We start from the raw sequence: 9699 nt of genomic DNA, 5'->3' as shown, positions 1-9699 counted from the left end.
TCTGTTTACTTTTTTGAATTTCCTATGCAATCGAATTAGAATTGAAAAAGCTATTTTCTTTCATTTGAAATCGCCTACGACCATACCAGGTTGAGTAGACCCGATCTCGTTCGATCTCGGAAGTTAAGCAACCTCGGGCCCGGTTGGTACTTGGATTTGTGACCGCCTAGAAATACCGGGTTTTGTAAGCATTTTAGTCATGCTGTATATTTCAATTAAATATATAGCAAATGTTTGTGATTTTGAATTTCCTATGCAAACGAATTATAAATAAAAAAGCCATTTTCTTTCATTTAAAATCGCCTACGACCATACCAGGTTGAGTAGACCCGATCTCGGAATTTAAGCAACCTCGGGCCCGGTTAGTGCTTGGATGGGTGACCGCCTGGGAATACCGGGTGTTGTAAGCATTTTAGTCATGCTGTATATTTCAATCAAATTTATAGCAACTATTTGCTTTTTTGAATTTCCTATGCAATCGAATTAGAATTCATAAAGCCATTTTCTTTCTTTTGAAATCGCCTACGACCATACCAGGTTGAGTATACCCGATCTCGGAAGTTAAGCAACCTCGGGCCCGGTTAGTACTTGGATGGGTGACCGCCTGGGGATACCGGGTGCTGTAAGCATTTTAATCATGCTGTATATTTCAATTAAATTTATAGCAACTATTTGCTTTTTTGAATTTCCTATGCAATCGAATTAGAATTCATAATACCATTTTTTTTCATTTGGAATCGTCTACGACCATACCAGGTTGAGTAGACCCGACCTCGTTCGATCTCGGAAGTTAAGCAACCTCGGGCCCGGTTAGTACTTGGATGGGTGACCGCCTGGGAATAACGGGTGTTGTAAGCATTTTAGTCATGCTGTATATTTCAATCAAATTTATAGCAAATATTTGCTTTTTTGAATTTCCTATGCAATCGAATTAGAATTGGAAAGACCATTTTCCTTAATTTGAAATCGTCTACGACCATACCAGGTTGAGTAGACCCGATCTCCTTCGATCTCGGAAGTTAAGCAACCTCGGGCCCGGTTAGTATCTGGATGGGTGACCGCCTGGGAATACCGAGTGTTGTAAGCATTTTAGCCATGCTGTATATTTCAATTCAATTTTTAGCAACTATTTGCTTTTTTGAATTTCCTATGCAATCGAATTAGAATTCATAAAGCCATTTTCTTTCTTTTAAAATCGTCTACGACCATACCAGGTTGAGTAGACCCGATCTCGTTCGATCTCGGAAGTTAAGCAACCTCGGTCCCTGTTAGTACTTGGATGGTTGACCGCCTGGGAATACCGGGTGTTGTAAGCATTTTAGTCATGCTGTATATTTCAATTATTTTTATAGCAACTGTTTGCATTTTTGTATTTCTTATGCAATCGAATTATAATTGAAAATGCCATTTTCTTTCTTTTGAAATTGTCTACGACCATACCGGGTTGAGTAGACCCGATCTCGTTCGATCTCGGAAGTTAAGCAACCTCGGGCCCGGTTTGTACTTGGATGGGTGACCGCCTGGGAATACCGGGTGTTGTAAGCATTTTAGTCATGCTGTATACTTCAATTAAATTTTTAACATCTGTTTACTTTTTTGAATTTCCTATGCAATCGAATTAGAATTGAAAAAGCCATTTTCTTTCATTTGAAATCACCTACGACCATACCAGGTTGAGTAGACCCGATCTCGTTCGATCTCGGAAGTTAAGCAACCTCGGGCCCGGTTAGTACTTGGATGGGTGGTCGCTTGGGAATAACGGGTGTTGTAAGCATTTTAGTCATGCTGTATATTTCAATCAAATTTATAGCAACTATTTGCTTTTTTGATTTCCTATGCAATCGAATTAGAATTGGAAAAACCATTTTCTTTCATTTGAAATCGTCTACGACCATACCAGGTTGAGTAGACCCGATCTCGTTCGATCTCGGAAGTTAAGCAACCTCGGGCCCTGTTAGTACTTGGATGGGTGACCGCCTGGGAATACCGGGTGTTGTAAGCATTTTAGTCATGCTGTTTATTTAAATTCAATTTTTAGCAACTATTTGCTTTTTTGAATTTCCTATGCAATCGAATTAGAATTCATACAGCCGTTTTCTTTCATTTGAAATCGCCTACGACCATACCAGGTTGAGTATACCCGATCTCGGAAGTTAAGCAACCTCGGGCCCGGTTAGTACTTGGATGGGTGACCGCCTGGGAATACCGGGTGTTGTAAGCATTTTAGTCATGCTGTATATTTCAATTAAGTTTATAGCAACTATTTGCTTTTTTGAATTTCCTATGCAATCGAATTAGAATTGGAAGGACCATTTTTTTTCATTTGAAATCGTTTACGACCATACCAGGTTGTGTAGACCCGATCTCGTTCGATCTCGGAAGTTAAGCAACCTCGGGCCCGGTTAGTACTTGGATGGGTGACCGCCTGGGAATAACGGGTTTTGTAAGCATTTTAGTCATGCTGTATATTTCAATCAAATTTATATCAACTATTTGCTTTTTTGAATTTCCTATGCAATCGAATTAGAATTGGGAAGACCATTTTCTTTCATCTGAAATCGTCTAGGACCATACCAGGTTGAGTAGACACGATTTCGTTCGATCTCGGAAGTTAAGAAACCTCGGACCCTGTTAGTACTTGGATGGGTGACCGCCTGGGAATACCGGCTGTTGTAAGCATTTTAGTCATGCTGTATATTTCAATTAAATTTTTAGCAACTATTTGCTTTTTTGAATTTCCTATGCAATCGAATTAGAATTCATAATAACATTTTTTTTCTTTTGAAATCGCCTACGACCATACCAGGTTGAGCAGACCTGATCTCGTTCGATCTCGGAAGTTAAGCAACCTCGGGCCCTGTTAGTACTTGGATGGTTGACTGCCTGGGAATACCGGGTGTTGTAAGCATTTTAGTCATGCTGTATATTTCAATTATTTTTATAGCAACTGTTTGCGTTTTTGTATTTCTTATGCAATCGAATTATAATTGAAAATGCCATTTTCTTTCTTTTGAAATTGCCTACGACCATACCGGGTTGAGTAGACCCGATCTCGTTCGATCTCGGAAGTTAAGCAACCTCGGGCCCGGTTAGTACTTGGATGGGTGACCGCCTGGGAATACCGGGTGTTGTAAGCATTTTAGTCATGCTGTATACTTCAATTAAATTTATAACATCTGTTTACTTTTTTGATTTTTCTATGCAATCGAATTAGAATTGAAAAAGCTATTTTCTTTCATTTGAAATCACCTACGACCATACCAGGTTGAGTAGACCCGATCTCGTTCGATCTCGGAAGTTAAGCAACCTCGGGCCCGGTTAGTACTTGGATGGGTGACCGCTTGGGAATAACGGGTGTTGTAAGCATTTTAGTCATGCTGTATATTTCAATCAAATTTATAGCAACTATTTGCTTTTTTGAATTTCCTATGCAATCGAATTAGAATTGGAAGGACCATTTTTTTTCATTTGAAATCGTCTACGACCATACCAGGTTGAGTAGACCCGATCTCGTTCGATCTCGGAAGTTAAGCAACCTCGGGCCCGGTTAGTACTTGGATGGGTGACCGCCTGGGAATACCGTGTGTTGTAAGCATTTTAGTCATGCTGTATACTTCAATTAAATTTATAACATCTGTTTACTTTTTTGAATTTCCTATGCAATCGAATTAGAATTGAAAAAGCTATTTTCTTTCATTTGAAATCGCCTACGACCATACCAGGTTGAGTAAACCCGATCTCGTTCGATCTCGGAAGTTAAGCAACCTCGGCCCCGGTTAGTACTTGGATAGGTGAGCGCCTGGGAATAACGGGTTTTGTAAGCATTTTAGTCGTGCTGTATATTTCAATCAAATTTATAGCAACTATTTGCTTTTTTGAATTTCCTATGCAATCGAATTAGAATTGGGAAGACCATTTTCTTTCATTTGAAATCGTCTAGGACCATACCAGGTTGAGTAGACCCGATCTCGTTCGATCTCGGAAGTTAAGAAACCTCGTGCCCGGTTAGTACTTGGATGGGTGACCGCCTGGGAATACCGGGTGTTGTAAGCATTTTAGTCATGCTGTATATTTCAATTAAATTTTTAGCAACTATTTGCTTTTTTGAATTTCCTATGCAATCGAATTAGAATTCATAATACCATTTTTTTTTCTTTTGAAATCGCCTACGACCATACCAGGTTGAGTATACCCGATCTCGGAAGTTAAGCAACCTCGGGCCCGGTTAGTACTTGGATGGTTGACCGCCTGGGAATACCGGGTTTTGTAAGCATTTTAGTCATGCTGTATATTTCAATTATTTTTATACCAACTGTTTGCGTTTTGTATTTCTTATGCAATCGAATTATAATTGAAAATGCCAATTTCTTTCTTTTGAAATTGCCTAGGACCATACCGGGTTGAGTAGACCCGATCTCGTTCGATCTCGGAAGTTAAGCAACCTCGGGCCCGGTTAGTACTTGGATGGGTGACCGCCTGGGAATACCGTGTGTTGTAAGCATTTTAGTCATGCTGTATACTTCAATTAAATTTTTAACATCTGTTTACTTTTTTGAATTTCCTATGCAATCGAATTGGAATTGAAAATGCCATTTTCTTTCATTTGAAATCGCCTACGACCATACCAGGTTGAGTAGACCCGATCTCGTTCGATCTCGGAAGTTAAGCAACCTCGGGCCCGGTTAGTACTTGGATGGGTGACCACCTGGGAATAACGGGTGTTGGAAGCATTTTAGTCATGCTGTATATTTCAATCAAATTTATAGCAACTATTTGCTTTTTTGAATTTCCTATGCAATCGAATTAGAATTGGAAAGACCATTTTCTTTCATTTGAAATCGCCTACGACCATACCAGGTTGAGTAAACCCGATCTCGTTCGATCTCGGAAGTTAAGCAACCTCGGGCCCTGTTAGTACTTGGATGGATGACTGCCTGGGAATACCGGGTGTTGTAAGCATTTTAGTCATGCTGTATATTTCATTTCAATTTTTAGCAACTATTTGCTTTTTTGAGTTTCCTATGCAATCGAATTAGAATTCATAAAGCCATTTTCTTTCATTTGAAATCACCTACGACCATACCAGGTTGAGTAGACCCGATCTCGTTCGATCTCGGAAGTTAAGCAATCTCGGGCCCGGTTAGTAATTGGATGGGTGACTGCCTGGGATTACCGGGTGTTGTAAGCATTTTAGTCATGCTGTATATTTCAATTATTTTTATAGCAACTGTTTGCGTTTTTATATTTCCTATGCAATCGAATTATAATTGAAAATGCCATTTTCTTTCATTTGAAATTGCCTACGACCATACCGGGTTGAGTAGACCCGATCTCGTTCGATCTCGAAAGTTAAGCAACCTCGGGCCCGGTTAGTACTTGGATGGGTAACCGCCTGGGAATACCGTGTGTTGTAAGCATTTTAGTCATGCTGTATACTTCAATTAAATTTATAACATCTGTTTACTTTTTTGAATTTCCTATGCACTCGAATTAGAATTGAAAAAGCTATTTTCTTTCAATTGAAATCGCCTACGACCATACCAGGTTGAGTAAACCCGATCTCGTTCGATCTCGGAAGTTAAGCAACTTCGTGCCCGGTTAGTACTTGGATGGGTGACCGCCTGGGAATACCGGGTGTTGTAAGCATTTTAGTCATGCTGTATATTTCAATTCAATTTTTTACCACTATTTGCTTTTTTGAATTTCCTATGCAATCGAATTAGAATTCATAAAGCCATTTTCTTTCTTTTGAAATCGCCTACGACCATACCAGGTTGAGTAGACCCGATCTCGTTCGATCTCGGAAGTTAAGCAATCTCGGGCCTTGTTAGTAGTTGGATGGGTGACTGCCTGTGAATACCGGGTGTTGTAAGCATTTTAGTCATGCTGTATATTTCAATTATTTTTATAGCAACTGTTTGCGTTTTTGTATTTCCTATGCAATCGAATTATAATTGAAAATGCCATTTTCTTTCTTTTGAAATTGCCTACGACCATACCGGGTTGAGTAGACCCGATCTCGTTCGATCTCTGAAGTTAAGCAACCTCGGGCCCGGTTAGTACTTGGATGGGTGACCGCCTGGGAATACCGTGTGTTATAAGCATTTTAGTCATGCTGTATACTTCAATTAAATTTATAACATCTGTTTACTTTTTTGAATTTCCTATGCAATCGAATTAGAATTGAAAAAGCTATTTTCTTTCATTTGAAACCGCCTACGACCATACCAGGTTGAGTACACCCGATCTCGTTCGATCTCGGATGTTAAGCAACCTCGGGCCCGGTTAGTACTTGGATGGGTGACCGCCTGGGAATAACGGGTGTTGTAAGCATTTTAGTCATGCTGTATATTTCAATCAAATTTATAGCAACTATTTGCTTTTTTGAATTTCCTATGCAATCGAATTAGAATTGGGAAGACAATTTTCTTTCATTTGAAATCGTCTACGACCATACCAGGTTGAGTAGACCCGATCTCGTTCGATCTCGGAAGTTAAGAAACCTCGGGCCCTGTTAGTACTTGGATGGGTGACCGCCTGGGAATACCGGGTGTTGTAAGCATTTTAGTCATGCTATATATTTCAATTAAATTTTTAGCGACTATTTGCTTTTTTGAATTTCCTATGCAATCGAATTAGAATTCATAAAGCCATTTTCTTTCTTTTGAAATCGCCTACGACCATACCAGTTTGAGTATACCCGATCTCGAAAAATAAGCAACCTCGGGCCCGGTTAGTACTTGGATTTGTGACCGCCTAGGAATACCGGGTTTTGTAAGCAATTTAGTCATGCTGTATATTTCAATTAAATATATAGCAACTGTTTGTGATTTTGATTTTCCTATGCAAACGAATTATAAATAAAAAAGCCATTTTCTTTCATTTGAAATCGCCTACGACCATACCAGGTTGAGTAGACCCGATCTCGGAAGTTAAGCAACCTCGGGCCCAGTTAGTGCTTGGATGGGTGACCGCCTGGGAATACCGGGTGTTGTAAGCATTTTAGTCATGCTGTATATTTCTATCAAACTTATAGCAACTATTTGCTTTTTTGAATTTCCTATGCAATCGAATTAGAATTCATAAAGCCATTTTCTTTCTTTTGAAATCGCCTACGACCATACCAGGTTGAGTAGACCCGATCTCGGAAGTTAAGCAACCTCGGGCCCGGTTAGTACTTGGATGGGTGACCGCCTGGGAATACCGGGTGCTGTAAGCATTTTAGTCATGCTGTTTATTTCAATTAAATTTATAGCAACTATTTGCTTTTTTGAATTTCCTATGCAATCGAATTAGAATTGAAAAAGCTATTTTCTTTCATTTGAAACCGCCTACGACCATACCAGGTTGAGTACACCCGATCTCGTTCGATCTCGGATGTTAAGCAACCTCGGGCCCGGTTAGTACTTGGATGGGTGACCGCCTGGGAATAACGGGTGTTGTAAGCATTTTAGTCATGCTGTATATTTCAATCAAATTTATAGCAACTATTTGCTTTTTTGAATTTCCTATGCAATCGAATTAGAATTGGGAAGACAATTTTCTTTCATTTGAAATCGTCTACGACCATACCAGGTTGAGTAGACCCGATCTCGTTCGATCTCGGAAGTTAAGAAACCTCGGGCCCTGTTAGTACTTGGATGGGTGACCGCCTGGGAATACCGGGTGTTGTAAGCATTTTAGTCATGCTATATATTTCAATTAAATTTTTAGCAACTATTTGCTTTTTTGAATTTCCTATGCAATCGAATTAGAATTCATAAAGCCATTTTCTTTCTTTTGAAATCGCCTACGACCATACCAGTTTGAGTATACCCGATCTCGGAAAATAAGCAACCTCGGGCCCGGTTAGTACTTGGATTTGTGACCGCCTAGGAATACCGGGTTTTGTAAGCAATTTAGTCATGCTGTATATTTCAATTAAATATATAGCAACTGTTTGTGATTTAGATTTTCCTATGCAAACGAATTATAAATAAAAAAGCCATTTTCTTTCATTTGAAATCGCCTACGACCATACCAGGTTGAGTAGACCCGATCTCGGAAGTTAAGCAACCTCGGGCCCAGTTAGTGCTTGGATGGGTGACCGCCTGGGAATACCGGGTGTTGTAAGCATTTTAGTCATGCTGTATATTTCTATCAAACTTATAGCAACTATTTGCTTTTTTGAATTTCCTATGCAATCGAATTAGAATTCATAAAGCCATTTTCTTTCTTTTGAAATCGCCTACGACCATACCAGGTTGAGTAGACCCGATCTCGGAAGTTAAGCAACCTCGGGCCCGGTTAGTACTTGGATGGGTGACCGCCTGGGAATACCGGGTGCTGTAAGCATTTTAGTCATGCTGTTTATTTCAATTAAATTTATAGCAACTATTTGCTTTTTTGAATTTCCTATGCAATCGAATTAGAATTCATAATACCATTTTTTTTCATTTGAAATCGTCTACGACCATACCAGGTTGAGTAGACCCGATCTCGTTCGATCTCGGAAGTTAAGCAACCTCGGTCCCTGTTAGTATCTGGATGGGTGACCGCCTGGGAATACCGTGTGTTGTAAGCATTTTAGTCATGCTGTATATTTCAGTTCAATTTTTAGCAACTATTTGCTTTTTTGAATTTCCTATGCAATCGAATTATAATTCATCAAGCCATTTTCTTTCATTTGAAATCGCCTACGACCATACCAGGTTGAGCAGACCTGATCTCGTTCGATCTCGGAAGTTAAGCAACCTCGGGCCCTGTTAGTACTTGGATGGTTGACCGCCTGGGAATACCGGGTGTTGTAAGCATTTTAGTCATGCTGTATATTTCAATTATTTTTATAGCAACTGTTTGCGTTTTTGTATTTCCTATGCAATCGAATTATAATAGAAAATGCCATTTTCTTTCTTTTGAAATTGCCTACGACCATACCAGGTTGAGTAGACCCGATCTCGTTCGATCTCGGAAGTTAAGCAACCTCGGGCCCGGTTAGTACTTGGATGGGTGACCGCCTGGGAATACCGGGTGTTGTAATCATTTTAGTCATGCTGTATACTTCAATTAAATTTATAACATCTGTTTACTTTTTTGAATTTCCTATGCAATCGAATTAGAATTAAAAAAGCCATTTTTTTTCATTTGAAATCGCCTACGACCATACCAGGTTGAGTAGACCCGATCTCGTTCGATCTCGGAAGTTAAGCAACCTCGGGCCCTGTTAGTAATTGGATGGGTGACCGCCTGAGAATACCGGGTGTTGTAAGCATTTTAGTCATGCTGTATATTTCAATTCAATTTTTAGCAACTATTTGCTTTTTTGAATTTCCTATGCAATCGAATTAGAATTCATAAAGCCATTTTCTTTGTTTTGAAATCGCCTACGACCATACCAGGTTGAGTAGACCCGAACTCGGAAGTTAAGCAACCTCGGGCCCGGTTAGTACTTGGATGGGTGACCGCCTGGGAATACTGGGTGCTGTAAGCATTTTAGTCATGCTGTATATTTCAATTAAATTTATAGCAACTATTTGCTTTTTTGAATTTCCTATGCAATCGAATTAGAATTGGAAGGACCATTTTTTTTCATTTGCAATCGTCTACGACCATACCAGGTTGAATAGACCCGATCTCGTTCGATCTCGGAAGTTAAGCAACCTCGGGCCCTGTTAGTACTTGGATGGGTGACCGCCTGGGAATACCGTGTGTTGTAAGCAT

The 9699-nt window shown here is 39.7% G+C and overlaps 14 non-coding genes and 27 pseudogenes across 14 annotated transcripts; all 41 read left to right on the top strand.

Moving 5' to 3' along the window:
• Positions 1-72: 72 nt before the first annotated feature.
• On the top strand, positions 73-191 carry LOC143457180 (5S ribosomal RNA; annotated as a pseudogene).
• Positions 192-301: 110 nt separating this feature from the next.
• On the top strand, positions 302-410 carry LOC143456687 (5S ribosomal RNA; annotated as a pseudogene).
• A 110-nt stretch (positions 411-520) lies between these two features.
• Positions 521-629, top strand: LOC143456811 (5S ribosomal RNA; annotated as a pseudogene).
• A 110-nt stretch (positions 630-739) lies between these two features.
• On the top strand, positions 740-858 carry LOC143455010 (5S ribosomal RNA). The gene has a single exon (XR_013116609.1). It is a non-coding gene; the product is annotated as a 5S ribosomal RNA (ribosomal RNA).
• A 110-nt stretch (positions 859-968) lies between these two features.
• LOC143455740 (5S ribosomal RNA) lies at positions 969-1087 on the top strand (annotated as a pseudogene).
• A 110-nt stretch (positions 1088-1197) lies between these two features.
• Positions 1198-1316, top strand: LOC143456037 (5S ribosomal RNA; annotated as a pseudogene).
• A 110-nt stretch (positions 1317-1426) lies between these two features.
• Positions 1427-1545, top strand: LOC143454110 (5S ribosomal RNA). The gene has a single exon (XR_013115751.1). It is a non-coding gene; the product is annotated as a 5S ribosomal RNA (ribosomal RNA).
• A 110-nt stretch (positions 1546-1655) lies between these two features.
• LOC143455714 (5S ribosomal RNA) lies at positions 1656-1774 on the top strand (annotated as a pseudogene).
• A 109-nt stretch (positions 1775-1883) lies between these two features.
• On the top strand, positions 1884-2002 carry LOC143454777 (5S ribosomal RNA). Its single transcript, XR_013116386.1, has one exon. It is a non-coding gene; the product is annotated as a 5S ribosomal RNA (ribosomal RNA).
• A 110-nt stretch (positions 2003-2112) lies between these two features.
• Positions 2113-2221, top strand: LOC143455765 (5S ribosomal RNA; annotated as a pseudogene).
• A 110-nt stretch (positions 2222-2331) lies between these two features.
• On the top strand, positions 2332-2450 carry LOC143454709 (5S ribosomal RNA). The gene has a single exon (XR_013116319.1). It is a non-coding gene; the product is annotated as a 5S ribosomal RNA (ribosomal RNA).
• Positions 2451-2560: 110 nt separating this feature from the next.
• On the top strand, positions 2561-2679 carry LOC143457247 (5S ribosomal RNA; annotated as a pseudogene).
• A 110-nt stretch (positions 2680-2789) lies between these two features.
• LOC143456121 (5S ribosomal RNA) lies at positions 2790-2908 on the top strand (annotated as a pseudogene).
• A 110-nt stretch (positions 2909-3018) lies between these two features.
• Positions 3019-3137, top strand: LOC143456925 (5S ribosomal RNA). The gene has a single exon (XR_013117100.1). It is a non-coding gene; the product is annotated as a 5S ribosomal RNA (ribosomal RNA).
• Positions 3138-3247: 110 nt separating this feature from the next.
• LOC143454619 (5S ribosomal RNA) lies at positions 3248-3366 on the top strand. Its single transcript, XR_013116233.1, has one exon. It is a non-coding gene; the product is annotated as a 5S ribosomal RNA (ribosomal RNA).
• A 110-nt stretch (positions 3367-3476) lies between these two features.
• On the top strand, positions 3477-3595 carry LOC143454688 (5S ribosomal RNA). The gene has a single exon (XR_013116298.1). It is a non-coding gene; the product is annotated as a 5S ribosomal RNA (ribosomal RNA).
• A 110-nt stretch (positions 3596-3705) lies between these two features.
• Positions 3706-3824, top strand: LOC143456869 (5S ribosomal RNA; annotated as a pseudogene).
• A 110-nt stretch (positions 3825-3934) lies between these two features.
• LOC143456187 (5S ribosomal RNA) lies at positions 3935-4053 on the top strand (annotated as a pseudogene).
• A 111-nt stretch (positions 4054-4164) lies between these two features.
• On the top strand, positions 4165-4273 carry LOC143456820 (5S ribosomal RNA; annotated as a pseudogene).
• Positions 4274-4382: 109 nt separating this feature from the next.
• LOC143455108 (5S ribosomal RNA) lies at positions 4383-4501 on the top strand. The gene has a single exon (XR_013116701.1). It is a non-coding gene; the product is annotated as a 5S ribosomal RNA (ribosomal RNA).
• Positions 4502-4611: 110 nt separating this feature from the next.
• On the top strand, positions 4612-4730 carry LOC143454831 (5S ribosomal RNA). Its single transcript, XR_013116436.1, has one exon. It is a non-coding gene; the product is annotated as a 5S ribosomal RNA (ribosomal RNA).
• Positions 4731-4840: 110 nt separating this feature from the next.
• LOC143455452 (5S ribosomal RNA) lies at positions 4841-4959 on the top strand (annotated as a pseudogene).
• A 110-nt stretch (positions 4960-5069) lies between these two features.
• Positions 5070-5188, top strand: LOC143456630 (5S ribosomal RNA; annotated as a pseudogene).
• A 110-nt stretch (positions 5189-5298) lies between these two features.
• On the top strand, positions 5299-5417 carry LOC143455401 (5S ribosomal RNA; annotated as a pseudogene).
• A 110-nt stretch (positions 5418-5527) lies between these two features.
• Positions 5528-5646, top strand: LOC143454833 (5S ribosomal RNA). The gene has a single exon (XR_013116438.1). It is a non-coding gene; the product is annotated as a 5S ribosomal RNA (ribosomal RNA).
• Positions 5647-5756: 110 nt separating this feature from the next.
• LOC143456230 (5S ribosomal RNA) lies at positions 5757-5875 on the top strand (annotated as a pseudogene).
• A 110-nt stretch (positions 5876-5985) lies between these two features.
• LOC143456008 (5S ribosomal RNA) lies at positions 5986-6104 on the top strand (annotated as a pseudogene).
• A 110-nt stretch (positions 6105-6214) lies between these two features.
• On the top strand, positions 6215-6333 carry LOC143457464 (5S ribosomal RNA). Its single transcript, XR_013117161.1, has one exon. It is a non-coding gene; the product is annotated as a 5S ribosomal RNA (ribosomal RNA).
• Positions 6334-6443: 110 nt separating this feature from the next.
• LOC143455583 (5S ribosomal RNA) lies at positions 6444-6562 on the top strand (annotated as a pseudogene).
• Positions 6563-6891: 329 nt separating this feature from the next.
• Positions 6892-7000, top strand: LOC143457089 (5S ribosomal RNA; annotated as a pseudogene).
• A 110-nt stretch (positions 7001-7110) lies between these two features.
• Positions 7111-7219, top strand: LOC143456692 (5S ribosomal RNA; annotated as a pseudogene).
• A 110-nt stretch (positions 7220-7329) lies between these two features.
• LOC143457463 (5S ribosomal RNA) lies at positions 7330-7448 on the top strand. The gene has a single exon (XR_013117160.1). It is a non-coding gene; the product is annotated as a 5S ribosomal RNA (ribosomal RNA).
• A 110-nt stretch (positions 7449-7558) lies between these two features.
• Positions 7559-7677, top strand: LOC143455582 (5S ribosomal RNA; annotated as a pseudogene).
• A 329-nt stretch (positions 7678-8006) lies between these two features.
• On the top strand, positions 8007-8115 carry LOC143457088 (5S ribosomal RNA; annotated as a pseudogene).
• Positions 8116-8225: 110 nt separating this feature from the next.
• Positions 8226-8334, top strand: LOC143456691 (5S ribosomal RNA; annotated as a pseudogene).
• A 110-nt stretch (positions 8335-8444) lies between these two features.
• LOC143456768 (5S ribosomal RNA) lies at positions 8445-8563 on the top strand (annotated as a pseudogene).
• Positions 8564-8673: 110 nt separating this feature from the next.
• Positions 8674-8792, top strand: LOC143455575 (5S ribosomal RNA; annotated as a pseudogene).
• Positions 8793-8902: 110 nt separating this feature from the next.
• Positions 8903-9021, top strand: LOC143453636 (5S ribosomal RNA). Its single transcript, XR_013115297.1, has one exon. It is a non-coding gene; the product is annotated as a 5S ribosomal RNA (ribosomal RNA).
• Positions 9022-9131: 110 nt separating this feature from the next.
• Positions 9132-9250, top strand: LOC143455567 (5S ribosomal RNA; annotated as a pseudogene).
• A 110-nt stretch (positions 9251-9360) lies between these two features.
• Positions 9361-9469, top strand: LOC143456834 (5S ribosomal RNA; annotated as a pseudogene).
• A 110-nt stretch (positions 9470-9579) lies between these two features.
• Positions 9580-9698, top strand: LOC143455315 (5S ribosomal RNA). Its single transcript, XR_013116898.1, has one exon. It is a non-coding gene; the product is annotated as a 5S ribosomal RNA (ribosomal RNA).
• Position 9699: the final 1 nt, after the last annotated feature.

Source organism: Clavelina lepadiformis, chromosome 4 (genome assembly GCF_947623445.1).
Source record: "Clavelina lepadiformis chromosome 4, kaClaLepa1.1, whole genome shotgun sequence".
NCBI classification, from domain to species: Eukaryota; Metazoa; Chordata; class Ascidiacea; order Aplousobranchia; family Clavelinidae; genus Clavelina; species Clavelina lepadiformis.
The sequence above is the reverse complement of the archived record's forward strand: the minus strand, read 5'-3'. Positions and strand labels throughout refer to the sequence as shown.